This window comes from Triturus cristatus, chromosome 1_1, assembly GCF_964204655.1.
Source record: "Triturus cristatus chromosome 1_1, aTriCri1.1, whole genome shotgun sequence".
NCBI classification, from domain to species: domain Eukaryota; kingdom Metazoa; phylum Chordata; class Amphibia; order Caudata; family Salamandridae; genus Triturus; species Triturus cristatus.
Genome location: NC_140579.1, coordinates 1,128,994,249 through 1,129,020,304, shown reverse-complemented (window position 1 = coordinate 1,129,020,304; position 26,056 = coordinate 1,128,994,249).

Sequence of the window (26,056 nt, the reverse complement as noted above, 5' to 3'; positions counted from 1 at the left end):
TATGGCCATGTCTGAACTGGGGTGGAAGAGTGGGCTAAAGAACGGTGATGGATTAAACCCAGATCAGTTGACTGGGGGTGAGTGCTTGCAATATTCAACACTCCGTCCATCATTTCCTTTGGTTTTTGCTTTGTTCGCCATAAGTTGGCAGCGTATGCTCAGACGTGAGTCCCTTGCTCACTTTGTCACTGGATTCAAGCATGCCTGGGTGAAGACGGCTGAAATGCCAGAAACCGGTCCTAGGAAGCTTGTTTCCGGTCCAGGGAAGACATGGCTTGGCAGTTCGGGCTGGACTGTTCCCATGAGGCACAGGGTCAGACTGATTTGCATATGGCCATGTCTGAACTGGGGTGGCAGAGTGGGCTAAAGAACGGTGATGGATTAAACCCAGATCAGTTGACTGGGGGTGAGTGCTTGCAATGTTCAACACTCCGTCCATCATTTCCTTTGGTTTTTGCTTTGTTCGCCATGAGTTGGCAGGATATGCTCAGACGTGAGTCCCTTGCTCACTTTGCCACTGGATTCAAGCATGGCTGGCTGAAGACGGCTGAAATGCCAGAAACCGGTCCTAGGAAGCTTGTTTCCGGTCCAGGGAAGACATGGCTTGGCAGTTCGGGCTGGACTGTTCCCATGAGGCACAGGGTCAGACTGATTTGCATATGGCCATGTCTGAACTGGGGTGGCAGAGTGGGCTAAAGAACGGTGATAGATTAAACCCAGATCAGTTGACTGGGGTGAGTGCTTGCAATGTTCACCACTCCGTCCATCATTTCCTTTTGTTTTTGCTTTGTTCGCCATAAGTTGGCAGGGTATGCTCAGACGTGAGTCCCTTGCTCACTTTGCCACTGGATTCAAGCAAGCCTGGCTGAAGACGGCTGAAATGCCAGAAACCGGTCCTAGGAAGCTTGTTTCCGGTCCAGGGAAGACATGGCTTGGCAGTTCGGGCTGGACTGTTCCCATGAGGCACAGGGCCAGACTGATTTGCATATGGCCATGTCTGAACTGGGGTGGCAGAGTGGGCTAAAGAACGGTGATGGATTAAACCCAGATCAGTTGACTGGGGGTGAGTGCTTGCAATGTTCAACACTCCGTCCATCATTTCCTTTGGTTTTTGCTTTGTTCACCATAAGTTGGCAGCTTATGCTCAGACGTGAGTCCCTTGCTCACTTTGCCACTGGATTCAAGCAAGCCTGGCTGAAGACGGCTGAAATGCTAGAAACCGGTCCTAGGAAGCTTGTTTCCGGTCCAGGGAAGACATGGCTTGGCAGTTCGGGCTGGACTGTTCCCATGAGGCACAGGGTCAGACTGATTTGCATATGGCCATGTCTGAACTGGGGTGGCAGAGTGGGCTAAAGAACGGTGATGGATTAAACCCAGATCAGTTGACTGGGGGTGAGTGCTTGCAATGTTCACCACTCCGTCCATCATTTCCTTTTGTTTTTGCTTTGTTCGCCATAAATTGGCAGGGTATGCTCAGACGTGAGTCCCTTGCTCACTTTGCCACTGGATTCAAGCAAGCCTGGCTGAAGATGGCTGAAATGCCAGAAACCGGTCCTAGGAAGCTTGTTTCCGGTCCAGTGAAGACATGGCTTGGCAATTCGGGCTGGACTGGTCCCATGAAGCACAGGGTCAGACTGATTTGCATATGGCCATGTCTGAACTGAGGTGGCAGAGTGGGCTAAAGAACGGTGATGGATTAAACCAAGATCAGTTGAATGGGGGCGAGAGCTTGCAATGTTCAACACTCCGTCCATCATTTCCTTTGGTTTTTGCTTTGTTCGCCATAAGTTGGCAGGGTATGCTCAGACGTGAGTCCCTTGCTCACTTTGCCACTGAATTCAAGCAAGCCTGGCTGAAGATGGCTGAAATGCCAGAAACCGGTCCTAGGAAGCTTGTTTCCGGTCCAGGGAAGACATGGCTTGGCAGTTCGGGCTGGACTGTTCCCATGAGGCACAGGGTCAGACTGATTTGCATATGGCCATGTCTGAACTGGGGTGGCAGAGTGGGCTAAAGAACGGTGATGGATTAAACCCAGATCAGTTGAATGGGGGTGAGTGCTTGCAATGTTCAACACTCCGTCCATCATTTCCTCTGGTTTTTGCTTTGTTCGCCATGAGTTGGCAGGGTATGCTCAGACGTCAGTCCCTTGCTCACTTTGCCACTGGATTCAAGCAAGCCTGGCTGAAGACGGCTGAAATGCCAGAAACCGGTCCTAGGAAGCTTGTTTCCGGTCCAGGGAAGACATGGCTTGGCAGTTCGGGCTGGACTGTTCCCATGAGGCACAGGGTCAGACTGATTTGCATATGGCCATGTCTGAACTGGGGTGGCAGAGTGGGCTAAAGAACGGTGATAGATTAAACCCAGATCAGTTGACTGGGGGTGAGTGCTTGCAATGTTCAACACTTCGTCCATCATTTCCTTTGGTTTTTGCTTTGTTCGCCATAAATTGGCAGGGTATGCTCAGACGTGAGTCCCTTGCTCACTTTGCCACTGGATTCAAGCAAGCCTGGCTGAAGACGGCTGAAATGCCAGAAACTGGTTCCTAGGAAGCTTGTTTCCGGTCCAGGGAAGACATGGCTTGGCAGTTCGGGCTGGACTGTTCCCATGAGGCACAGGGTCAGACTGATTTGCATATGGCCATGTCTGAACTGGGGTGGCAGAGTGGGCTAAAGAACGGTGATGGATTAAACCCAGATCAGTTGACTGGGGGTGAATGCTTGCAATGTTCAACACTCCGTCCATCATTTCCTTTGGTTTTTGCTTTGTTCGCCATAAGTTGGCAGGGGTGAGTCCCTTGCTCACTTTGCCACTGGAATCAAGAAAGCCTGGCTGAAGATGGCTGAAATGCCAGAAACCGGTCCTAGGAAGCTTGTTTCCGGTCCAGGGAAGTCATGGCTTGGCAGTTCGGGCTGGACTGTTCCCATGAGGCACAGGGTCAGACTGATTTGCATATGGCCATGTCTGAACTGGGGTGGCAGAGTGGGCTAAAGAACGGTGATGGATTAAACCCAGATCAGTTGACTGGGGGTGAGTGCTTGCAATGTTCAACACTCCGTCCATCATTTCCTTTGGTTCTTGCTTTGTCCGCCATAAGTTGGAGGGTATGCTCAGACGTGAGTCCCTTGCTCACTTTGCCACTGGATTCAAGCAAGCCTGGCTGAAGACTGCTGAAATGTCAGAAACCGGTCCTAGGAAGCTTGTTTCCGGTCCAGGGAAGACATGGCTTGGCAGTTCGGGCTGGACTGTTCCCATGAGGCACAGGGCCAGACTGATTTGCATATGGCCATGTCTGAACTGGGGTGGCAGAGTGGGCTAAAGAACGGTGATGGATTAAACCCAGATCAGTTGACTGGGGGTGAGTGCTTGCAATGTTCAACACTCCGTCCATCATTTCCTTTGGTTTTTGCTTTGTTCGCCATAAGTTGGCAGGGTATGCTCAGACGTGAGTCCCTTGCTCACTTTGCCACTGGATTCAAGCAAGCCTGGCTGAAGACGGCTGAAATGCTAGAAACCGGTCCTAGGAAGCTTGTTTCCGGTCCAGGGAAGACATGGCTTGGCAATTCGGGCTGGACTGTTCCCATGAGGCACAGGGTCAGACTGATTTGCATATGGCCATGTCTGAACTGGGGTGGCAGAGTGGGCTAAAGAACGGTGATGGATTAAACCCAGATCAGTTGACTGGGGGTGAGAGCTTGCAATGTTCAACACTCCGTCCATCATTTCCTTTGGTTTTTGCTTTGTTCGCCATAAGTTGGCAGGGTATGCTCAGACGTGAGTCCCTTGCTCACTTTGTCACTGGATTCAAACAAGCCTGGCTGAAGACGGCTGAAATGCCAGAAACCGGTCCTAGGAAGCTTGTTTCCGGTCCAGGGAAGAAATGGCTTGGCAGTTCGGGCTGGACTGTTCCTATGAGGCACAGGGTCAGACTGATTTGCATATGGCCATGTCTGAACTGGGGTGGCAGAGTGGGCTAAAGAACGGTGATGGATTAAACCCAGATCAGTTGACTGGGGGTGAGTGCTTGCAATGTTCAACACTCCGTCGATCATTTCCTTTGGTTTTTGCTTTGTTCGCCATGAGTTGGCAGGGTATGCTCAGACGTGAGTCCCTTGCTCACTTTGCCACTGGATTCAAGCAAGTCTGGCTGAAGACGGCTGAAATGCTAGAAACCGGTCCTAGGAAGCTTGTTTCCGGTCCAGGGAAGACATGGCTTGGCAGTTCGGGCTGGACTGTTCCCATGAGGCACAGGGTCAGACTGATTTGCATATGGCCATGTCTGAACTGGGGTGGCAGAGTGGGCTAAAGAACGGTGATGGATTAAACCCAGATCAGTTGACTGGGGGTGAGTGCTTGCAATGTTCACCACTCCGTCCATCATTTCCTTTTGTTTTTGCTTTGTTCGCCATAAATTGGCAGGGTATGCTCAGACGTGAGTCCCTTGCTCACTTTGCCACTAGATTCAAGCAAGCCTGGCTGAAGATGGCTGAAATGCCAGAAACCGGTCCTAGGAAGCTTGTTTCCGGTCCAGGGAAGACATGGCTTGGCAGTTCGGGCTGGACTGTTCCCATGAGGCACAGGGTCAGACTGATTTGTATATGGCCATGTCTGAACTGGGGTGGCAGAGTGGGCTAAACAACGGTGATGGATTAAACCCAGATCAGTTGACTGAGGGTGAGTGCTTGCAATGTTCAACACTCCGTCCATCATTTCCTTTGGTTTTTGCTTTGTTCACCATAAGTTGGCAGGGTATGCTCAGACGTGAGTCCCTTGCTCACTTTGCCACTGGATTCAAGCAAGCCTGGCTGAAGATGGCTGAAATGCCAGAAACCGGTCCTAGGAAGCTTGTTTCCGGTCCAGGGAAGACATGGCTTGGCAGTTCGGGCTGGACTGTTCCCATGAGGCACAGGGTCAGACTGATTTGCATATGGCCATGTCTGAACTGGGGTGGCAGAGTGGGCTAAAGAACGGTGATGGATTAAACCCAGATCAGTTGAATGGGGGTGAGTGCTTGCAATGTTCAACACTCCGTCCATCATTTCCTCTGGTTTTTGCTTTGTTCGCCATGAGTTGGCAGGGTATGCTCAGACGTCAGTCCCTTGCTCACTTTGCCACTGGATTCAAGCAAGCCTGGCTGAAGACGGCTGAAATGCCAGAAACCGGTCCTAGGAAGCTTGTTTCCGGTCCAGGGAAGACATGGCTTGGCAGTTCGGGCTGGACTGTTCCCATGAGGCACAGGGTCAGACTGATTTGCATATGGCCATGTCTGAACTGGGGTGGCAGAGTGGGCTAAAGAACGGTGATAGATTAAACCCAGATCAGTTGACTGGGGGTGAGTGCTTGCAATGTTCAACACTTCGTCCATCATTTCCTTTGGTTTTTGCTTTGTTCGCCATAAGTTGGCAGGGTATGCTCAGAGGTGAGTCCCTTGCTCACTTTGCCACTGGATTCAAGCAAGCCTGGCTGAAGACGGCTGACATGCCAGAAACTGGTTCCTAGGAAGCTTGTTTCCGGTCCAGGGAAGACATGGCTTGGCAGTTCGGGCTGGACTGTTCCCATGAGGCACAGGGTCAGACTGATTTGCATATGGCCATGTCTGAACTGGGGTGGCAGAGTGGGCTAAAGAACGGTGATGGATTAAACCCAGATCAGTTGACTGGGGGTGAGTGCTTGCAATGTTCAACACTCCGTCCATCATTTCCTTTGGTTTTTGCTTTGTTCGCCATAAGTTGGCAGGGGTGAGTCCCTTGCTCACTTTGCCACTGGAATCAAGCAAGCCTGGCTGAAGATGGCTGAAATGCCAGAAACCGGTCCTAGGAAGCTTGTTTCCGGTCCAGGGAAGTCATGGCTTGGCAGTTCGGGCTGGACTGTTCCCATGAGGCACAGGGTCAGACTGATTTGCATATGGCCATGTCTGAACTGGGGTGGCAGAGTGGGCTAAAGAACGGTGATGGATTAAACCAAGATCAGTTGACTGGGGGTGAGAGCTTGCAATGTTCAACACTCCGTCCATCATTTCCTTTGGTTTTTGCTTTGTTCGCCATAAGTTGGCAGGGTATGCTCAGACGTGAGTCCCTTGCTCACTTTGTCACTGGATTCAAACAAGCCTGGCTGAAGACGGCTGAAATGCCATAAACCGGTCCTAGGAAGCTTGTTTCCGGTCCAGGGAAGAAATGGCTTGGCAGTTCGGGCTGGACTGTTCCTATGAGGCACAGGGTCAGACTGATTTGCATATGGCCATGTCTGAACTGGGGTGGCAGAGTGGGCTAAAGAACGGTGATGGATTAAACCCAGATCAGTTGACTGGGGGTGAGTGCTTGCAATGTTCAACACTCCGTCCATCATTTCCTTTGGTTTTTGCTTTGTTCGCCATGAGTTGGCAGGGTATGCTCAGACGTGAGTCCCTTGCTCACTTTGCCACTGGATTCAAGCAAGCCTGGCTGAAGACGGCTGAAATGCCAGAAACCGGTCCTAGGAAGCTTGTTTCCGGTCCAGGGAAAACATGGCTTGGCAGTTCGGGCTGGACTGTTCCCATGAGGCACAGGGCCAGATTGATTTGCATATGGCCATGTCTGAACTGGGGTGGCAGAGTGGGCTAAAGAACGGTGATGGATTAAACCCAGATCAGTTGACTGGGGGTGAGTGCTTGCAATGTTCAACACTCCGTCCATCATTTCCTTTGGTTTTTGCTTTGTTCACCATAAGTTGGCAGGGTATGCTCAGACGTGAGTCCCTTGCTCACTTTGCCACTGGATTCAAGCAAGCCTGGCTGAAGACGGCTGAAATGCTAGAAACCGGTCCTAGGAAGCTTGTTTCCGGTCCAGGGAAGACATGGCTTGGCAGTTCGGGCTGGACTGTTCCCATGAGGCACAGGGTCAGACTGATTTGCATATGGCCATGTCTGGACAGGGGTGGCAGAGTGGGCTAAAGAACGGTGATGGATTAAACCCAGATCAGTTGACTGGGGGTGAGTGCTTGCAATATTCAACACTCCGTCCATCATTTCCTTTGGTTTTTGCTTTGTTCGCCATAAGTTGGCAGCGTATGCTCAGACGTGAGTCCCTTGCTCACTTTGTCACTGGATTCAAACAAGCCTGGCTGAAGACGGCTGAAATGCCAGAAACCGGTCCTAGGAAGCTTGTTTCCAGTCCAGGGAAGAAATGGCTTGGCAGTTTGGGCTGGACTGTTCCTATGAGGCACCCGGTCAGACTGATTTGCATATGGCCATGTCTGAACTGGGGTGGCAGAGTGGGCTAAAGAACGGTGATGGATTAAACCCAGATCAGTTGACTGGGGGTGAGTGCTTGCAATGTTCAACACTCCGTCCATCATTTCCTTTGGTTTTTGCTTTGTTCGCCATGAGTTGGCAGGATATGCTCAGACGTGAGTCCCTTGCTCACTTTGCCACTGGATTCAAGCATGCCTGGGTGAAGACGGCTGAAATGCCAGAAACCGGTCCTAGGAAGCTTGTTTCCGGTCCAGGGAAGACATGGCTTGGCAGTTCGGGCTGGACTGTTCCCATGAGGCACAGGGTCAGACTGATTTGCATATGGCCATGTCTGAACTGGGGTGGCAGAGTGGGCTAAAGAACGGTGATAGATTAAACCCAGATCAGTTGACTGGGGGTGAGTGCTTGCAATGTTCACCACTCCGTCCATCATATCCTTTTGTTTTTGCTTTGTTCGCCATAAGTTGGCAGGGTATGCTCAGACGTGAGTCCCTTGCTCACTTTGCCACTGGATTCAAGCAAGCCTGGCTGAAGACGGCTGAAATGCCAGAAACCGGTCCTAGGAAGCTTGTTTCCGGTCCAGGGAAGACATGGCTTGGCAGTTCGGGCTGGACTGTTCCCATGAGGCACAGGGCCAGACTGATTTGCATATGGCCATGTCTGAACTGGAGTGGCAGAGTGGGCTAAAGAACGGTGATGGATTAAACCCAGATCAGTTGACTGGGGGTGAGTGCTTGCAATGTTCACCACTCCGTCCATCATTTCCTTTTGTTTTTGCTTTGTTCGCCATAAATTGGCAGGGTATGCTCAGACGTGAGTCCCTTGCTCACTTTGCCACTGGATTCAAGCAAGCCTGGCTGAAGATGGCTGAAATGCCAGAAACCGGTCCTAGGAAGCTTGTTTCCGGTCCAGGGAAGACATGGCTTGGCAGTTCGGGCTGGACTGTTCCCATGAGGCACAGGGTCAGACTGATTTGCATATGGCCATGTCTGAACTGGGGTGGCAGAGTGGGCTAAACAACGGTGATGGATTAAACCCAGATCAGTTGACTGAGGGTGAGTGCTTGCAATGTTCAACACTCCGTCCATCATTTCCTTTGGTTTTTGCTTTGTTCACCATAAGTTGGCAGGGTATGCTCAGACGTGAGTCCCTTGCTCACTTTGCCACTGGATTCAAGCAAGCCTGGCTGAAGATGGCTGAAATGCCAGAAACCGGTCCTAGGAAGCTTGTTTCCGGTCCAGGGAAGACATGGCTTGGCAGTTCGGGCTGGACTGTTCCCATGAGGCACAGGGTCAGACTGATTTGCATATGGCCATGTCTGAACTGGGGTGGCAGAGTGGGCTAAAGAACGGTGATGGATTAAACCCAGATCAGTTGAATGGGGGTGAGTGCTTGCAATGTTCAACACTCCGTCCATCATTTCCTCTGGTTTTTGCTTTGTTCGCCATGAGTTGGCAGGGTATGCTCAGACGTCAGTTCCTTGCTCACTTTGCCACTGGATTCAAGCAAGCCTGGCTGAAGACGGCTGAAATGCCAGAAACCGGTCCTAGGAAGCTTGTTTCCGGTCCAGGGAAGACATGGCTTGGCAGTTCGGGCTGGACTGTTCCCATGAGGCACAGGGTCAGACTGATTTGCATATGGCCATGTCTGAACTGGGGTGGCAGAGTGGGCTAAAGAACGGTGATAGATTAAACCCAGATCAGTTGACTGGGGGTGAGTGCTTGCAATGTTCAACACTTCGTCCATCATTTCCTTTGGTTTTTGCTTTGTTCGCCATAAGTTGGCAGGGTATGCTCAGACGTGAGTCCCTTGCTCACTTTGCCACTGGATTCAAGCAAGCCTGGCTGAAGACGGCTGAAATGCCAGAAACTGGTTCCTAGGAAGCTTGTTTCCGGTCCAGGGAAGACATGGCTTGGCAGTTCGGGCTGGACTGTTCCCATGAGGCACAGGGTCAGACTGATTTGCATATGGCCATGTCTGAACTGGGGTGGCAGAGTGGGCTAAAGAACGGTGATGGATTAAACCCAGATCAGTTGACTGGGGGTGAGTGCTTGCAATGTTCAACACTCCGTCCATCATTTCCTTTGGTTTTTGCTTTGTTCGCCATAAGTTGGCAGGGGTGAGTCCCTTGCTCACTTTGCCACTGGAATCAAGCAAGCCTGGCTGAAGATGGCTGAAATGCCAGAAACCGGTCCTAGGAAGCTTGTTTCCGGTCCAGGGAAGTCATGGCTTGGCAGTTCGGGCTGGACTGTTCCCATGAGGCACAGGGTCAGACTGATTTGCATATGGCCATGTCTGAACTGGGGTGGCAGAGTGGGCTAAAGAACGGTGATGGATTAAACCCAGATCAGTTGACTGGGGGTGAGTGCTTGCAATGTTCAACACTCCGTCCATCATTTCCTTTGGTTCTTGCTTTGTCCGCCATAAGTTGGAGGGTATGCTCAGACGTGAGTCCCTTGCTCACTTTGCCACTGGATTCAAGCAAGCCTGGCTGAAGACTGCTGAAATGCCAGAAACCGGTCCTAGGAAGCTTGTTTCCGGTCCAGGGAAGACATGGCTTGGCAGTTCGGGCTGGACTGTTCCCATGAGGCACAGGGCCAGACTGATTTGCATATGGCCATGTCTGAACTGGGGTGGCAGAGTGGGCTAAAGAACGGTGATGGATTAAACCCAGATCAGTTGACTGGGGGTGAGTGCTTGCAATGTTCAACACTCCGTCCATCATTTCCTTTGGTTTTTGCTTTGTTCGCCATGAGTTGGCAGGATATGCTCAGACGTGAGTCCCTTGCTCACTTTGCCACTGGATTCAAGCATGCCTGGCTGAAGACGGCTGAAATGCCAGAAAGCGGTCCTAGGAAGCTTGTTTCCGGTCGAGGGAAGACATGGCTTGGCAGTTCGGGCTGGACTGTTCCCATGAGGCACAGGGTCAGACTGATTTGCATATGGCCATGTCTGAACTGGGGTGGCAGAGTGGGCTAAAGAACGGTGATAGATTAAACCCAGATCAGTTGACTGGGGGTGAGTGCTTGCAATGTTCACCACTCCGTCCATCATTTCCTTTTGTTTTTGCTTTGTTCGCCATAAGTTGGCAGGGTATGCTCAGACGTGAGTCCCTTGCTCACTTTGCCACTGGATTCAAGCAAGCCTGGCTGAAGATGGCTGAAATGCCAGAAACCGGTTCTAGGAAGCTTGTTTCCGGTCCAGGGAAGACATGGCTTGGCAGTTCGGGCTGGACTGTTCCCATGAGGCACAGGGCCAGACTGATTTGCATATGGCCATGTCTGAACTGGGGTGGCAGAGTGGGCTAAAGAACGGTGATGGATTAAACCCAGATCAGTTGACTGGGGGTGAGTGCTTGCAATGTTCAACACTCCGTCCATCATTTCCTTTGGTTTTTGCTTTGTTCACCATAAGTTGGCAGGGTATGCTCAGACGTGAGTCCCTTGCTCACTTTGCCACTGGGTTCAAGCAAGCCTGGCTGAAGATGGCTGAAATGCTAGAAACCGGTCCTAGGAAGCTTGTTTCCGGTCCAGGGAAGACATGGCTTGGCAGTTCGGGCTGGACTGGTCCCATGCAGCACAGGGTCAGACTGATTTGCATATGGCCATGTCTGAACTGAGGTGGCAGAGTGGACTAAAGAACGGTGATGGATTAAACCAAGATCAGTTGACTGGGGGCGAGAGCTTGCAATGTTCAACACTCCGTCCATCATTTCCTTTGGTTTTTGCTTTGTTCGCCATAAGTTGGCAGGGTATGCTCAGACGTGAGTCCCTTGCTCACTTTGCCACTGAATTCAAGCAAGCCTGGCTGAAGACGGCTGAAATGCCAGAAACCGGTCCTAGGAAGCTTGTTTCCGGTCCAGGGAAGACATGGCTTGGCAGTTCGGGCTGGACTGTTCCCATGAGGCACAGGGTGAGACTGATTTGCATATGGCCATGTCTGAACTGGGGTGGCAGAGTGGGCTAAAGAACGGTGATGGATTAAACCCAGATCAGTTGACTGAGGGTGAGTGCTTGCAATGTTCAACACTCGGTCCATCATTTCCTTTGGTTTTTGCTTTGTTCACCATAAGTTGGCAGGGTATGCTCAGACGTGAGTCCCTTGCTCACTTTGCCACTGGATTCAAGCAAGCCTGGCTGAAGATGGCTGAAATGCCAGAAACCGGTCCTAGGAAGCTTGTTTCTGGTCCAGGGAAGACATGGCTTGGCAGTTCCGGCTGGACTGTTCCCATGAGGCACAGGGTCAGACTGATTTGCATATGGCCATGTCTGAACTGGGGTGGCAGAGTGGGCTAAAGAACGGTGATGGATTAAACCCAGATCAGTTGAATGGGGGTGAGTGCTTGCAATGTTCAACACTCCGTCCATCATTTCCTCTGGTTTTTGCTTTGTTCGCCATGAGTTGGCAGGGTATGCTCAGACGTCAGTCCCTTGCTCACTTTGCCACTGGATTCAAGCAAGCCTGGCTGAAGACGGCTGAAATGCCAGAAACCGGTCCTAGGAAGCTTGTTTCCGGTCCAGGGAAGACATGGCTTGGCAGTTCGGGCTGGACTGTTCCCATGAGGCACAGGGTCAGACTGATTTGCATATGGCCATGTCTGAACTGGGGTGGCAGAGTGGGCTAAAGAACGGTGATAGATTAAACCCAGATCAGTTGACTGGGGGTGAGTGCTTGCAATGTTCACCACTCCGTCCATCATTTCCTTTGGTTTTTGCTTTGTTCGCCATAAGTTGACAGGGTATGCTCAGACGTGAGTCCCTTGCTCACTTTGCCACTGGATTCAAGCAAGCCTGGCTGAAGACGGCTGAATGCCAGAAACCGGTCCTAGGAAGCTTGTTTCCGGTCCAGGGAAGACATGGCTTGGCAGTTCGGGCTGGACTGTTCCCATGAGGCACAGGGCCAGACTGATTTGCATATGGCCATGTCTCAACTGGGGTGGCAGAGTGGGCTAAAGAACGGTGATGGATTAAACCCAGATCAGTTGACTGGGGGTGAGTGCTTGCAATGTTCAACACTCCGTCCATCATTTCCTTTGGTTTTTGCTTTGTTCACCATAAGTTGGCAGGGTATGCTCAGACGTGAGTCCCTTGCTCACTTTGCCACTGGATTCAAGCAAGCCTGGCTGAAGACGGCTGAAATGCTAGAAACCGGTCCTAGGAAGCTTGTTTCCGGTCCAGGGAAGGCATGGCTTGGCAGTTCGGGCTGGACTGTTCCCATGAGGCACAGGGTCAGACTGATTTGCATATGGCCATGTCTGAACTGGGGTGGCAGAGTGGGCTAAAGAACGGTGATGGATTAAACCCAGATCAGTTGACTGGGGGTGAGTGCTTGCAATGTTCACCACTCCGTCCATCATTTCCTTTTGTTTTTGCTTTGTTCGCCATAAATTGGCAGGGTATGCTCAGACGTGAGTCCCTTGCTCACTTTGCCACTGGATTCAAGCAAGCCTGGCTGAAGATGGCTGAAATGCCAGAAACCGGTCCTAGGAAGCTTGTTTCCGGTCCAGGGAAGACATGGCTTGGCAGTTCGGGCTGGACTGTTCCCATGAGGCACAGGGTCAGACTGATTTGCATATGGCCATGTCTGAACTGGGGTGGCAGAGTGGGCTAAACAACGGTGATGGATTAAACCCAGATCAGTTGACTGAGGGTGAGTGCTTGCAATGTTCAACACTCCGTCCATCATTTCCTTTGGTTTTTGCTTTGTTCGCCATAAGTTGGCAGGGGTGAGTCCCTTGCTCACTTTGCCACTGGAATCAAGCAAGCCTGGCTGAAGATGGCTGAAATGCCAGAAACCGGTCCTAGGAAGCTTGTTTCCGGTCCAGGGAAGTCATGGCTTGGCAGTTCGGGCTGGACTGTTCCCATGAGGCACAGGGTCAGACTGATTTGCATATGGCCATGTCTGAACTGGGGTGGCAGAGTGGGCTAAAGAACGGTGATGGATTAAACCCAGATCAGTTGAATGGGGGTGAGTGCTTGCAATGTTCAACACTCCGTCCATCATTTCCTCTGGTTTTTGCTTTGTTCGCCATGAGTTGGCAGGGTATGCTCAGACGTCAGTCCCTTGCTCACTTTACCACTGGATTCAAGCAAGCCTGGCTGAAGACAGCTGAAATGCCAGAAACCGGTCCTAGGAAGCTTGTTTCCGGTCCAGGGAAGACATGGCTTGGCAGTTCGGGCTGGACTGTTCCCATGAGGCACAGGGTCAGACTGATTTGCATATGGCCATGTCTGAACTGGGGTGGCAGAGTGGGCTAAAGAACGGTGATAGATTAAACCCAGATCAGTTGACTGGGGATGAGTGCTTGCAATGTTCAACACTTCGTCCATCATTTCCTTTGGTTTTTGCTTTGTTCGCCATAAGTTGGCAGGGTATGCTCAGACGTGAGTCCCTTGCTCACTTTGCCACTGGATTCAAGCAAGCCTGGCTGAAGACGGCTGAAATGCCAGAAACTGGTTCCTAGGAAGCTTGTTTCCGGTCCAGGGAAGACATGGCTTGGCAGTTCGGGCTGGACTGTTCCCATGAGGCACAGGGTCAGACTGATTTGCATATGGCCATGTCTGAACTGGGGTGGCAGAGTGGGCTAAAGAACGGTGATGGATTAAACCCAGATCAGTTGACTGGGGGTGAGTGCTTGCAATGTTCAACACTCCGTCCATCATTTCCTTTGGTTTTTGCTTTGTTCGCCATAAGTTGGCAGGGGTGAGTCCCTTGCTCACTTTGCCACTGGAATCAAGCAAGCCTGGCTGAAGATGGCTGAAATGCCAGAAACCGGTCCTAGGAAGCTTGTTTCCGGTCCAGGGAAGGCATGGCTTGGCAGTTCGGGCTGGACTGTTCCCATGAGGCACAGGGTCAGACTGATTTGCATATGGCCATGTCTGAACTGGGGTGGCAGAGTGGGCTAAAGAACGGTGATGGATTAAACCCAGATCAGTTGACTGGGGGTGAGTGCTTGCAATGTTCACCACTCCGTCCATCATTTCCTTTTGTTTTTGCTTTGTTCGCCATAAATTGGCAGGGTATGCTCAGACGTGAGTCCCTTGCTCACTTTGCCACTGGATTCAAGCAAGCCTGGCTGAAGATGGCTGAAATGCCAGAAACCGGTCCTAGGAAGCTTGTTTCCGGTCCAGGGAAGACATGGCTTGGCAGTTCGGGCTGGACTGTTCCCATGAGGCACAGGGTCAGACTGATTTGCATATGGCCATGTCTGAACTGGGGTGGCAGAGTGGGCTAAACAACGGTGATGGATTAAACCCAGATCAGTTGACTGAGGGTGAGTGCTTGCAATGTTCAACACTCCGTCCATCATTTCCTTTGGTTTTTGCTTTGTTCGCCATAAGTTGGCAGGGGTGAGTCCCTTGCTCACTTTGCCACTGGAATCAAGCAAGCCTGGCTGAAGATGGCTGAAATGCCAGAAACCGGTCCTAGGAAGCTTGTTTCCGGTCCAGGGAAGTCATGGCTTGGCAGTTCGGGCTGGACTGTTCCCATGAGGCACAGGGTCAGACTGATTTGCATATGGCCATGTCTGAACTGGGGTGGCAGAGTGGGCTAAAGAACGGTGATGGATTAAACCCAGATCAGTTGAATGGGGGTGAGTGCTTGCAATGTTCAACACTCCGTCCATCATTTCCTCTGGTTTTTGCTTTGTTCGCCATGAGTTGGCAGGGTATGCTCAGACGTCAGTCCCTTGCTCACTTTACCACTGGATTCAAGCAAGCCTGGCTGAAGACAGCTGAAATGCCAGAAACCGGTCCTAGGAAGCTTGTTTCCGGTCCAGGGAAGACATGGCTTGGCAGTTCGGGCTGGACTGTTCCCATGAGGCACAGGGTCAGACTGATTTGCATATGGCCATGTCTGAACTGGGGTGGCAGAGTGGGCTAAAGAACGGTGATAGATTAAACCCAGATCAGTTGACTGGGGATGAGTGCTTGCAATGTTCAACACTTCGTCCATCATTTCCTTTGGTTTTTGCTTTGTTCGCCATAAGTTGGCAGGGTATGCTCAGACGTGAGTCCCTTGCTCACTTTGCCACTGGATTCAAGCAAGCCTGGCTGAAGACGGCTGAAATGCCAGAAACTGGTTCCTAGGAAGCTTGTTTCCGGTCCAGGGAAGACATGGCTTGGCAGTTCGGGCTGGACTGTTCCCATGAGGCACAGGGTCAGACTGATTTGCATATGGCCATGTCTGAACTGGGGTGGCAGAGTGGGCTAAAGAACGGTGATGGATTAAACCCAGATCAGTTGACTGGGGGTGAGTGCTTGCAATGTTCAACACTCCGTCCATCATTTCCTTTGGTTTTTGCTTTGTTCGCCATAAGTTGGCAGGGGTGAGTCCCTTGCTCACTTTGCCACTGGAATCAAGCAAGCCTGGCTGAAGATGGCTGAAATGCCAGAAACCGGTCCTAGGAAGCTTGTTTCCGGTCCAGGGAAGTCATGGCTTGGCAGTTCGGGCTGGACTGTTCCCCTGAGGCACAGGGTCAGACTGATTTGCATATGGCCATGTCTGAACTGGGGTGGCAGAGTGGGCTAAAGAACGGTGATGGATTAAACCCAGATCAGTTGACTGGGGGTGAGTGCTTACAATGTTCAACACTCCGTCCATCATTTCCTTTGGTTCTTGCTTTGTCCGCCATAAGTTGGAGGGTATGCTCAGACGTGAGTCCCTTGCTCACTTTGCCACTGGATTCAAGCAAGCCTGGCTGAAGACTGCTGAAATGCCAGAAACCGGTCCTAGGAAGCTTGTTTCCGGTCCAGGGAAGACATGGCTTGGCAGTTCGGGGTGGAATGTTCCCATGAGGCACAGGGCCAGACTGATTTGCATATGGCCATGTCTGAACTGGGGTGGCAGAGTGGGCTAAAGAACGGTGATGGATTAAACCCAGATCAGTTGACTGGGGGTGAGTGCTTGCAATGTTCAACACTCCGTCCATCATTTCCTTTGGTTTTTGCTTTGTTCGCCATAAGTTGGCAGGGTATGCTCAGACGTGAGTCCCTTGCTCACTTTGCCACTGGATTAAAGCAAGCCTGGCTGAAGACGGCTGAAATGCTAGAAACCGGTCCTAGGAAGCTTGTTTCCGGTCCAGGGAAGACATGGCTTGGCAATTCGGGCTGGACTGTTCCCATGAGGCACAGGGTCAGACTGATTTGCATATGGCCATGTCTGAACTGGGGTGGCAGAGTGGGCTAAAGAACGGTGATGGATTAAACCCAGATCAGTTGACTGGGGGTGAGAGCTTGCAATGTTCAACACTCCGTCCATCATTTCCTTTGGTTTTTGCTTTGTTCGCCATAAGTTGGCAGGGTATGCTCAGACGTGAGTCCCTTGCTCACTTTGTCACTGGATTCAAACAAGCCTGGCTGAAGACGGCTGAAATGCCAGAAACCGGTCCTAGGAAGCTTGTTTCCGGTCCAGGGAAGAAATGGCTTGGCAGTTCGGGCTGGACTGTTCCTATGAGGCACAGGGTCAGACTGATTTGCATATGGCCATGTCTGAACTGGGGTGGCAGAGTGGGCTAAAGAACGGTGATGGATTAAACCCAGATCAGTTGACTGGGGTGAGTGCTTGCAATGTTCAACACTCCGTCCATCATTTCCTTTGGTTTTTGCTTTGTTCGCCATGAGTTGGCAGGGTATGCTCAGACGTGAGTCCCTTGCTCACTTTGCCACTGGATTCAAGCAAGCCTGGCTGAAGACAGCTGAAATGCCAGAAACCGGTCCTAGGAAGCTTGTTTCCGGTCCAGGGAAAACATGGCTTGGCAGTTCGGGCTGGACTGTTCCCATGAGGCACAGGGCCAGATTGATTTGCATATGGCCATGTCTGAACTGGGGTGGCAGAGTGGGCTAAAGAACGGTGATGGATTAAACCCAGATCAGTTGACTGGGGGTGAGTGCTTGCAATGTTCAACACTCCGTCCATCATTTCCTTTGGTTTTTGCTTTGTTCACCATAAGTTGGCAGGGTATGCTCAGACGTGAGTCCCTTGCTCACTTTGCCACTGGATTCAAGCAAGCCTGGCTGAAGACGGCTGAAATGCTAGAAACCGGTCCTAGGAAGCTTGTTTCCGGTCCAGGGAAGACATGGCTTGGCAGTTCGGGCTGGACTGTTCCCATGAGGCACAGGGTCAGACTGATTTGCATATGGCCATGTCTGAACTGGGGTGGCAGAGTGGGCTAAAGAACGGTGATGGATTAAACCCAGATCAGTTGACTGGGGGTGAGTGCTTGCAATATTCAACACTCCGTCCATCATTTCCTTTGGTTTTTGCTTTGTTCGCCATGAGTTGGCAGGATATGCTCAGACGTGAGTCCCTTGCTCACTTTGCCACTGGATTCAAGCATGCCTGGGTGAAGACGGCTGAAATGCCAGAAACCGGTCCTAGGAAGCTTGTTTCCGGTCCAGGGAAGACATGGCTTGGCAGTTCGGGCTGGACTGTTCCCATGAGGCACAGGGTCAGACTGATTTGCATATGGCCATGTCTGAACTGGGGTGGCAGAGTGGGCTAAAGAACGGTGATAGATTAAACCCAGATCAGTTGACTGGGGGTGAGTGCTTGCAATGTTCACCACTCCGTCCATCATATCCTTTTGTTTTTGCTTTGTTCGCCATAAGTTGGCAGGGTATGCTCAGACGTGAGTCCCTTGCTCACTTTGCCACTGGATTCAAGCAAGCCTGGCTGAAGACGGCTGAAATGCCAGAAACCGGTCCTAGGAAGCTTGTTTCCGGTCCAGGGAAGACATGGCTTGGCAGTTCGGACTGGACTGTTCCCATGAGGCACAGGGCCAGACTGATTTGCATATGGCCATGTCTGAACTGGAGTGGCAGAGTGGGCTAAAGAACGGTGATGGATTAAACCCAGATCAGTTGACTGGGGGTGAGTGCTTGCAATATTCAACACTCCGTCCATCATTTCCTTTGGTTTTTGCTTTGTTCGCCATAAGTTGGCAGCGTATGCTCAGACGTGAGTCCCTTGCTCACTTTGTCACTGGATTCAAACAAGCCTGGCTGAAGACGGCTGAAATGCCAGAAACTGGTCCTAGGAAGCTTGTTTCCAGTCCAGGGAAGAAATGGCTTGGCAGTTTGGGCTGCACTGTTCCTATGAGGCACAGGGTCAGACTGATTTGCATATGGCCATGTCTGAACTGGGGTGGCAGAGTGGGCTAAAGAACGGTGATGGATTAAACCCAGATCAGTTGACTGGGGGTGAGTGCTTGCAATATTCAACACTCCGTCCATCATTTCCTTTGGTTTTTGCTTTGTTCGCCATAAGTTGGCAGCGTATGCTCAGACGTGAGTCCCTTGCTCACTTTGTCACTGGATTCAAACAAGCCTGGCTGAAGACGGCTGAAATGCCAGAAACCGGTCCTAGGAAGCTTGTTTCCAGTCCAGGGAAGAAATGGCTTGGCAGTTTGGGCTGGACTGTTCCTATGAGGAACAGGGTCAGACTGATTTGCATATGGCCATGTCTGAACTGGGGTGGCAGAGTGGGCTAAAGAACGGTGATGGATTAAACCCAGATCAGTTGACTGGGGGTGAGTGCTTGCAATGTTCAACACTCCGTCCATCATTTCCTTTGGTTTTTGCTTTGTTCACCATGAGTTGGCAGGATATGCTCAGACGTGAGTCCCTTGCTCACTTTGCCACTGGATTCAAGCATGCCTGGCTGAAGACGGCCGAAATGCCAGAAACCGGTCCTAGGAAGCTTGTTTCCGGTCCAGGGAAGACATGGCTTGGCAGTTCGAGCTGGACTGTTCCCATAAGGCACAGGGTCAGACTGATTTGCATATGGCCATGTCTGAACTGGGGTGGCAGAGTGGGCTAAAGAACGGTGATAGATTAAACCCAGATCAGTTGACTGGGGGTGAGTGCTTGCAATATTCACCACTCCGTCCATCATTTCCTTTTGTTTTTGCTTTGTGCGCCATAAGTTGGCAGGGTATGCTCAGACGTGAGTCCCTTGCTCACTTTGCCACTGGATTCAAGCATGCCTGGCTGAAGACGGCCGAAATGCCAGAAACCGGTCCTAGGAAGCTTGTTTCCGGTCCAGGGAAGACATGGCTTGGCAGTTCGAGCTGGACTGTTCCCATAAGGCACAGGGTCAGACTGATTTGCATATGGCCATGTCTGAACTGGGGTGGCAGAGTGGGCTAAAGAACGGTGATAGATTAAACCCAGATCAGTTGACTGGGGGTGAGTGCTTGCAATATTCACCACTCCGTCCATCATTTCCTTTTGTTTTTGCTTTGTGCGCCATAAGTTGGCAGGGTATGCTCAGACGTGAGTCCCTTGCTCACTTTGCCACTGGATTCAAGCAAGCCTGGCTGAAGACGGCTGAAATGCCAGAAACCGGTCCTAGGAAGCTTGTTTCCGGTCCAGGGAAGACATGGCTTGGCAGTTCGGGCTGGACTGTTCCCATGAGGCACAGGGCCAGACTGATTTGCATATGGCCATGTCTGAACTGGGGTGGCAGAGTGGGCTAAAGAACGGTGATGGATTAAACCCAGATCAGTTGACTGGGGGTGAGTGCTTGCAATGTTCAACACTCCGTCCATCATTTCCTTTGGTTTTTGCTTTGTTCACCATAAGTTGGCAGGGTATGCTCAGACGTGAGTCCCTTGCTCACTTTGCCACTGGATTCAAGCAAGCCTGGCTGAAGACGGCTGAAATGCTAGAAACCGGTCCTAGGAAGCTTGTTTCCGGTCCAGGGAAGACATGGCTTGGCAATTCGGGCTGGACTGGTCCCATGAAGCACAGGGTCAGACTGATTTGCATATGGCCATGTCTGAACTGAGGTGGCAGAGTGGGCTAAAGAACGGTGATGGATTAAACCAAGATCAGTTGACTGGGGGCGAGAGCTTGCAATGTTCAACACTCCGTCCATCATTTCCTTTTGTTTTTGCTTTGTTCGCCATAAGTTGGCAGGGTATGCTCAGACGTGAGTCCCTTGCTCACTTTGCCACTGGATTCAAGCAAGCCTGGCTGAAGACGGCTGAAATGCCAGAAACCGGTCCTAGGAAGCTTGTTTCCGGTCCAGGGAAGACATGGCTTGGCAGTTCGGGCTGGACTGTTCCCATGAGGAACAGGGTCAGACTGATTTGCATATGGCCATGTCTGAACTGGGGTGGCAGAGTGGGCTAAAGAACGGTGATGGATTAAACCCAGATCAGTTGACTGGTGGTGAGTGCTTGCAATATTCAACACTCCGTCCATCATTTCCTTTGGTTTTTGCTTTGTTCGCCATAAGTTGGCAGCGTATGCTCAGACGTGAGTCCCTTGCTCACTTTGTCACTGGATTCAAACAAGCCTGGCTGAAGACGGCTGAAATGCCAGAAACCGGTCCTAGGAAGCTTGTTTCCAGTCCAGGGAAGAAATGGCTTGGCAGTTTGGGCTGGACTGTTCCTATGAGGCACAGGGTCAGACTGATTTGCATATGGCCATGTCTGAACTGGGGTGGCAGAGTGGGCTAAAGAACGGTGATGGATTAAACCCAGATCAGTTGACTGGGGGTGAGTGCTTGCAATGTTCAACACTCCGTCCATCATTTCCTTTGGTTTTTGCTTTGTTCACCATGAGTTGGCAGGATATGCTCAGACGTGAGTCCCTTGCTCACTTTGCCACTGGATTCAAGCATGCCTGGCTGAAGACGGCCGAAATGCCAGAAACCGGTCCTAGGAAGCTTGTTTCCGGTCCAGGGAAGACATGGCTTGGCAGTTCGAGCTGGACTGTTCCCATAAGGCACAGGGTCAGACTGATTTGCATATGGCCATGTCTGAACTGGGGTGGCAGAGTGGGCTAAAGAACGGTGATAGATTAAACCCAGATCAGTTGACTGGGGGTGAGTGCTTGCAATGTTCACCACTCCGTCCATCATTTCCTTTTGTTTTTGCTTTGTTCGCCATAAGTTGGCAGGGTATGCTCAGACGTGAGTCCCTTGCTCACTTTGCCACTGGATTCAAGCAAGCCTGGCTGAAGACGGCTGAAATGCCAGAAACCGGTCCTAGGAAGCTTGTTTCCGGTCCAGGGAAGACATGGCTTGGCAGTTCGGGCTGGACTGTTCCCATGAGGCACAGGGCCAGACTGATTTGCATATGGCCATGTCTGAACTGGGGTGGCAGAGTGGGCTAAAGAACGGTGATGGATTAAACCCAGATCAGTTGACTGGGGGTGAGTGCTTGCAATGTTCAACACTCCGTCCATCATTTCCTTTGGTTTTTGCTTTGTTCACCATAAGTTGGCAGGGTATGCTCAGACGTGAGTCCCTTGCTCACTTTGCCACTGGATTCAAGCAAGCCTGGCTGAAGACGGCTGAAATGCTAGAAACCGGTCCTAGGAAGCTTGTTTCCGGTCCAGGGAAGACATGGCTTGGCAGTTCGGGCTGGACTGTTCCCATGAGGCACAGGGTCAGACTGATTTGCATATGGCCATGTCTGAACTGGGGTGGCAGAGTGGGCTAAACAACGGTGATGGATTAAACCCAGATCAGTTGACTGAGGGTGAGTGCTTGCAATGTTCAACACCCCGTCCATCATTTCCTTTGGTTTTTGCTTTGTTCACCATAAGTTGGCAGGGTATGCCCAGACGTGAGTCCCTTGCTCACTTTGCCACTGGATTCAAGCAAGCCTGGCTGAAGATGGCTGAAATGCCAGAAACCGGTCCTAGGAAGCTTGTTTCCGGTCCAGGGAAGACATGGCTTGGCAGTTCGGGCTGGACTGTTCCCATGAGGCACAGGGTCAGACTGATTTGCATATGGCCATGTCTGAACTGGGGTGGCAGAGTGGGCTAAAGAACGGTGATGGATTAAACCCAGATCAGTTGAATGGGGGTGAGTGCTTGCAATGTTCAACACTCCGTCCATCATTTCCTCTGGTTTTTGCTTTGTTCGCCATGAGTTGGCAGGGTATGCTCAGACGTCAGTCCCTTGCTCACTTTGCCACTGGATTCAAGCAAGCCTGGCTGAAGACGGCTGAAATGCCAGAAACCGGTCCTAGGAAGCTTGTTTCCGGTCCAGGGAAGACATGGTTTGGCAGTTCGGGCTGGACTGTTCCCATGAGGCACAGGGTCAGACTGATTTGCATATGGCCATGTCTGAACTGGGGTGGCAGAGTGGGCTAAAGAACGGCGATAGATTAAACCCAGATCAGTTGACTGGGGGTGAGTGCTTGCAATGTTCAACACTCCGTCCATCATTTCCTTTGGTTTTTGCTTTGTTCGCCATAAGTTGGCAGGGTATGCTCAGACGTGAGTCCCTTGCTCACTTTGCCACTGGATTCAAGCAAGCCTGGCTGAAGACGGCTGAAATGCCAGAAACTGGTTCCTAGGAAGCTTGTTTCCGGTCCAGGGAAGACATGGCTTGGCAGTTCGGGCTGGACTGTTCCCATGAGGCACAGGGTCAGACTGATTTGCATATGGCCATGTCTGAACTGGGGTGGCAGAGTGGGCTAAAGAACGGTGATGGATTAAACCCAGATCAGTTGACTGGGGGTGAGTGCTTGCAATGTTCAACACTCCGTCCATCATTTCCTTTGGTTTTTGCTTTGTTCGCCATAAGTTGGCAGGGGTGAGTCCCTTGCTCACTTTGCCACTGGAATCAAGCAAGCCTGGCTGAAGATGGCTGAAATGCCAGAAACCGGTCCTAGGAAGCTTGTTTCCGGTCCAGGGAAGTCATGGCTTGGCAGTTCGGGCTGGACTGTTCCCATGAGGCACAGGGTCAGACTGATTTGCATATGGCCATGTCTGAACTGGGGTGGCAGAGTGGGGTAAAGAACGGTGATGGATTAAACCCAGATCAGTTGACTGGGGGTGAGTGCTTGCAATGTTCAACACTCCGTCCATCATTTCCTTTGGTTCTTGCTTTGTCTGCCATAAGTTGGCAGGGTATGCTCAGACGTGAGTCCCTTGCTCACTTTGCCACTGGATTCAAGCAAGCCTGGCTGAAGACTGCTGAAATGCCAGAAACCGGTCCTAGGAAGCTTGTTTCCGGTCCAGGGAAGACATGGCTTGGCAGTTCGGGCTGGACTGTTCCCATGAGGCACAAGGTCAGACTGATTTGCATATGGCCATGTCTGAACTGGGGTGGCAGAGTGGGCTAAAGAACGGTGATGGATTAAACCCAGATCAGTTGACTGGGGGTGAGAGCTTGCAATGTTCAACACTCCGTCCATCATTTCCTTTGGTTTTTGCTTTGTTCGCCATAAGTTGGCAGGGTATGCTCAGACGTGAGTCCCTTGCTCACTTTGTCACTGGATTCAAACAAGCCTGGCTGAAGACGGCTGAAATGCCAGAAACCGGTCCTAAGAAGCTTGTTTACGGTCCAGGGAAGAAATGGCTTGGCAGTTCGGGCTGGACTGTTCCTATGAGGCACAGGGTCAGACTGATTTGCATATGGCCATGTCTGAACTGGGGTGGCAGAGTGGGCTAAAGAACGGTGATGGATTAAACCCAGATCAGTTGACTGGGGGTGAGTGCTTGCAATGTTCACCACTCCGTCCATCATTTCCTTTTGTTTTTGCTTTGTTCGCCATAAGTTGGCAGGGTATGCTCAGACGTGAGTCCCTTGCTCACTTTGCCACTGGATTCAAGCAAGCCTGGCTGAAGACGGCTGAAATGCCAGAAACCGGTGCTAGGAAGCTTGTTTCCGGTCCAGGGAAGACATGGCTTGGCAGTTCGGGCTGGACTGTTCCCATGAGGCACAGGGCCAGACTGATTTGCATATGGCCATGTCTGAACTGGGGTGGCAGAGTGGGCTAAAGAACGGTGATGGATTAAACCCAGATCAGTTGACTGGGGGTGAGTGCTTGCAATGTTCAACACTCCGTCCATCATTTCCTTTGGTTTTTGATTTGTTCGCCATAAGTTGGCAGGGTATGCTCAGACGTGAGTCCCTTGCTCACTTTGCCACTGAATTCAAGCAAGCCTGGCTGAAGATGGCTGAAATGCCAGAAACCGGTCCTAGGAAGCTTGTTTCCGGTCCAGGGAAGACATGGCTTGGCAGTTCGGGCTGGACTGTTCCCATGAGGCACAGGGTCAGACTGATTTGCATATGGCCATGTCTGAACTGGGGTGGCAGAGTGGGCTAAACAACGGTGATGGATTAAACCCAGATCAGTTGACTGAGGGTGAGTGCTTGCAATGTTCAACACTCCGTCCATCATTTCCTTTGGTTTTTGCTTTGTTCACCATAAGTTGTCAGGGTATGCTCAGACGTGAGTCCCTTGCTCACTTTGCCACTGGATTCAAGCAAGCCTGGCTGAAGATGGCTGAAATGCCAGAAACCGGTCCTAGGAAGCTTGTTTCCGGTCCAGGGAAGACATGGCTTGGCAGTTCGGGCTGGACTGTTCCCATGAGGCACAGGGTCAGACTGATTTGCATATGGCCATGTCTGAACTGGGGTGGCAGAGTGGGCTAAAGAACGGTGATGGATTAAACCCAGATCAGTTGAATGGGGGTGAGTGCTTGCAATGTTCAACACTCCGTCCATCATTTCCTCTGGTTTTTGCTTTGTTCGCCATGAGTTGGCAGGGTATGCTCAGACGTCAGTCCCTTGCTCACTTTGCCACTGGATTCAAGCAAGCCTGGCTGAAGACGGCTGAAATGCCAGAAACTGGTTCCTAGGAAGCTTGTTTCCGGTCCAGGGAAGACATGGCTTGGCAGTTCGGGCTGGACTGTTCCCATGAGGCACAGGGTCAGACTGATTTGCATATGGCCATGTCTGAACTGGGGTGGCAGAGTGGGCTAAAGAACGGTGATGGATTAAACCCAGATCAGTTGACTGGGCGTGAGTGCTTGCAATGTTCAACACTCCGTCCATCATTTCCTTTGGTTTTTGCTTTGTTCGCCATAAGTTGGCAGGGGTGAGTCCCTTGCTCACTTTGCCACTGGAATCAAGCAAGCCTGGCTGAAGATGGCTGAAATGCCAGAAACCGGTCCTAGGAAGCTTGTTTCCGGTCCAGGGAAGTCATGGCTTGGCAGTTCGGGCTGGACTGTTCCCATGAGGCACAGGGTCAGACTGATTTGCATATGGCCATGTCTGAACTGGGGTGGTAGAGTGGGCTAAAGAACGGTGATGGATTAAACCCAGATCAGTTGACTGGGGGTGAGTGCTTGCAATGTTCAACACTCCGTCCATCATTTCCTTTGGTTCTTGCTTTGTCCGCCATAAGTTGGCAGGGTATGCTCAGACGTGAGTCCCTTGCTCACTTTGCCACTGGATTCAAGCAAGCCTGGCTGAAGACTGCTGAAATGCCAGAAACCGGTCCTAGGAAGCTTGTTTCCGGTCCAGGGAAGACATGGCTTGGCAGTTCGGGCTGGACTGTTCCCATGAGGCACAGGGCCAGACTGATTTGCATATGGCCATGTCTGAACTGGGGTGGCAGAGTGGGCTAAAGAACGGTGATGGATTAAACCCAGATCAGTTGACTGGGGTGAGTGCTTGCAATGTTCAACACTCCGTCCATCATTTCCTTTGGTTTTTGCTTTGTTCGCCATGAGTTGGCAGGGTATGCTCAGACGTGAGTCCCTTGCTCACTTTGCCACTGGATTCAAGCAAGCCTGGCTGAAGACAGCTGAAATGCCAGAAACCGGTCCTAGGAAGCTTGTTTCCGGTCCAGGGAAAACATGGCTTGGCAGTTCGGGCTGGACTGTTCCCATGAGGCACAGGGCCAGATTGATTTGCATATGGCCATGTCTGAACTGGGGTGGCAGAGTGGGCTAAAGAACGGTGATGGATTAAACCCAGATCAGTTGACTGGGGGTGAGTGCTTGCAATGTTCAACACTCCGTCCATCATTTCCTTTGGTTTTTGCTTTGTTCACCATAAGTTGGCAGGGTATGCTCAGAC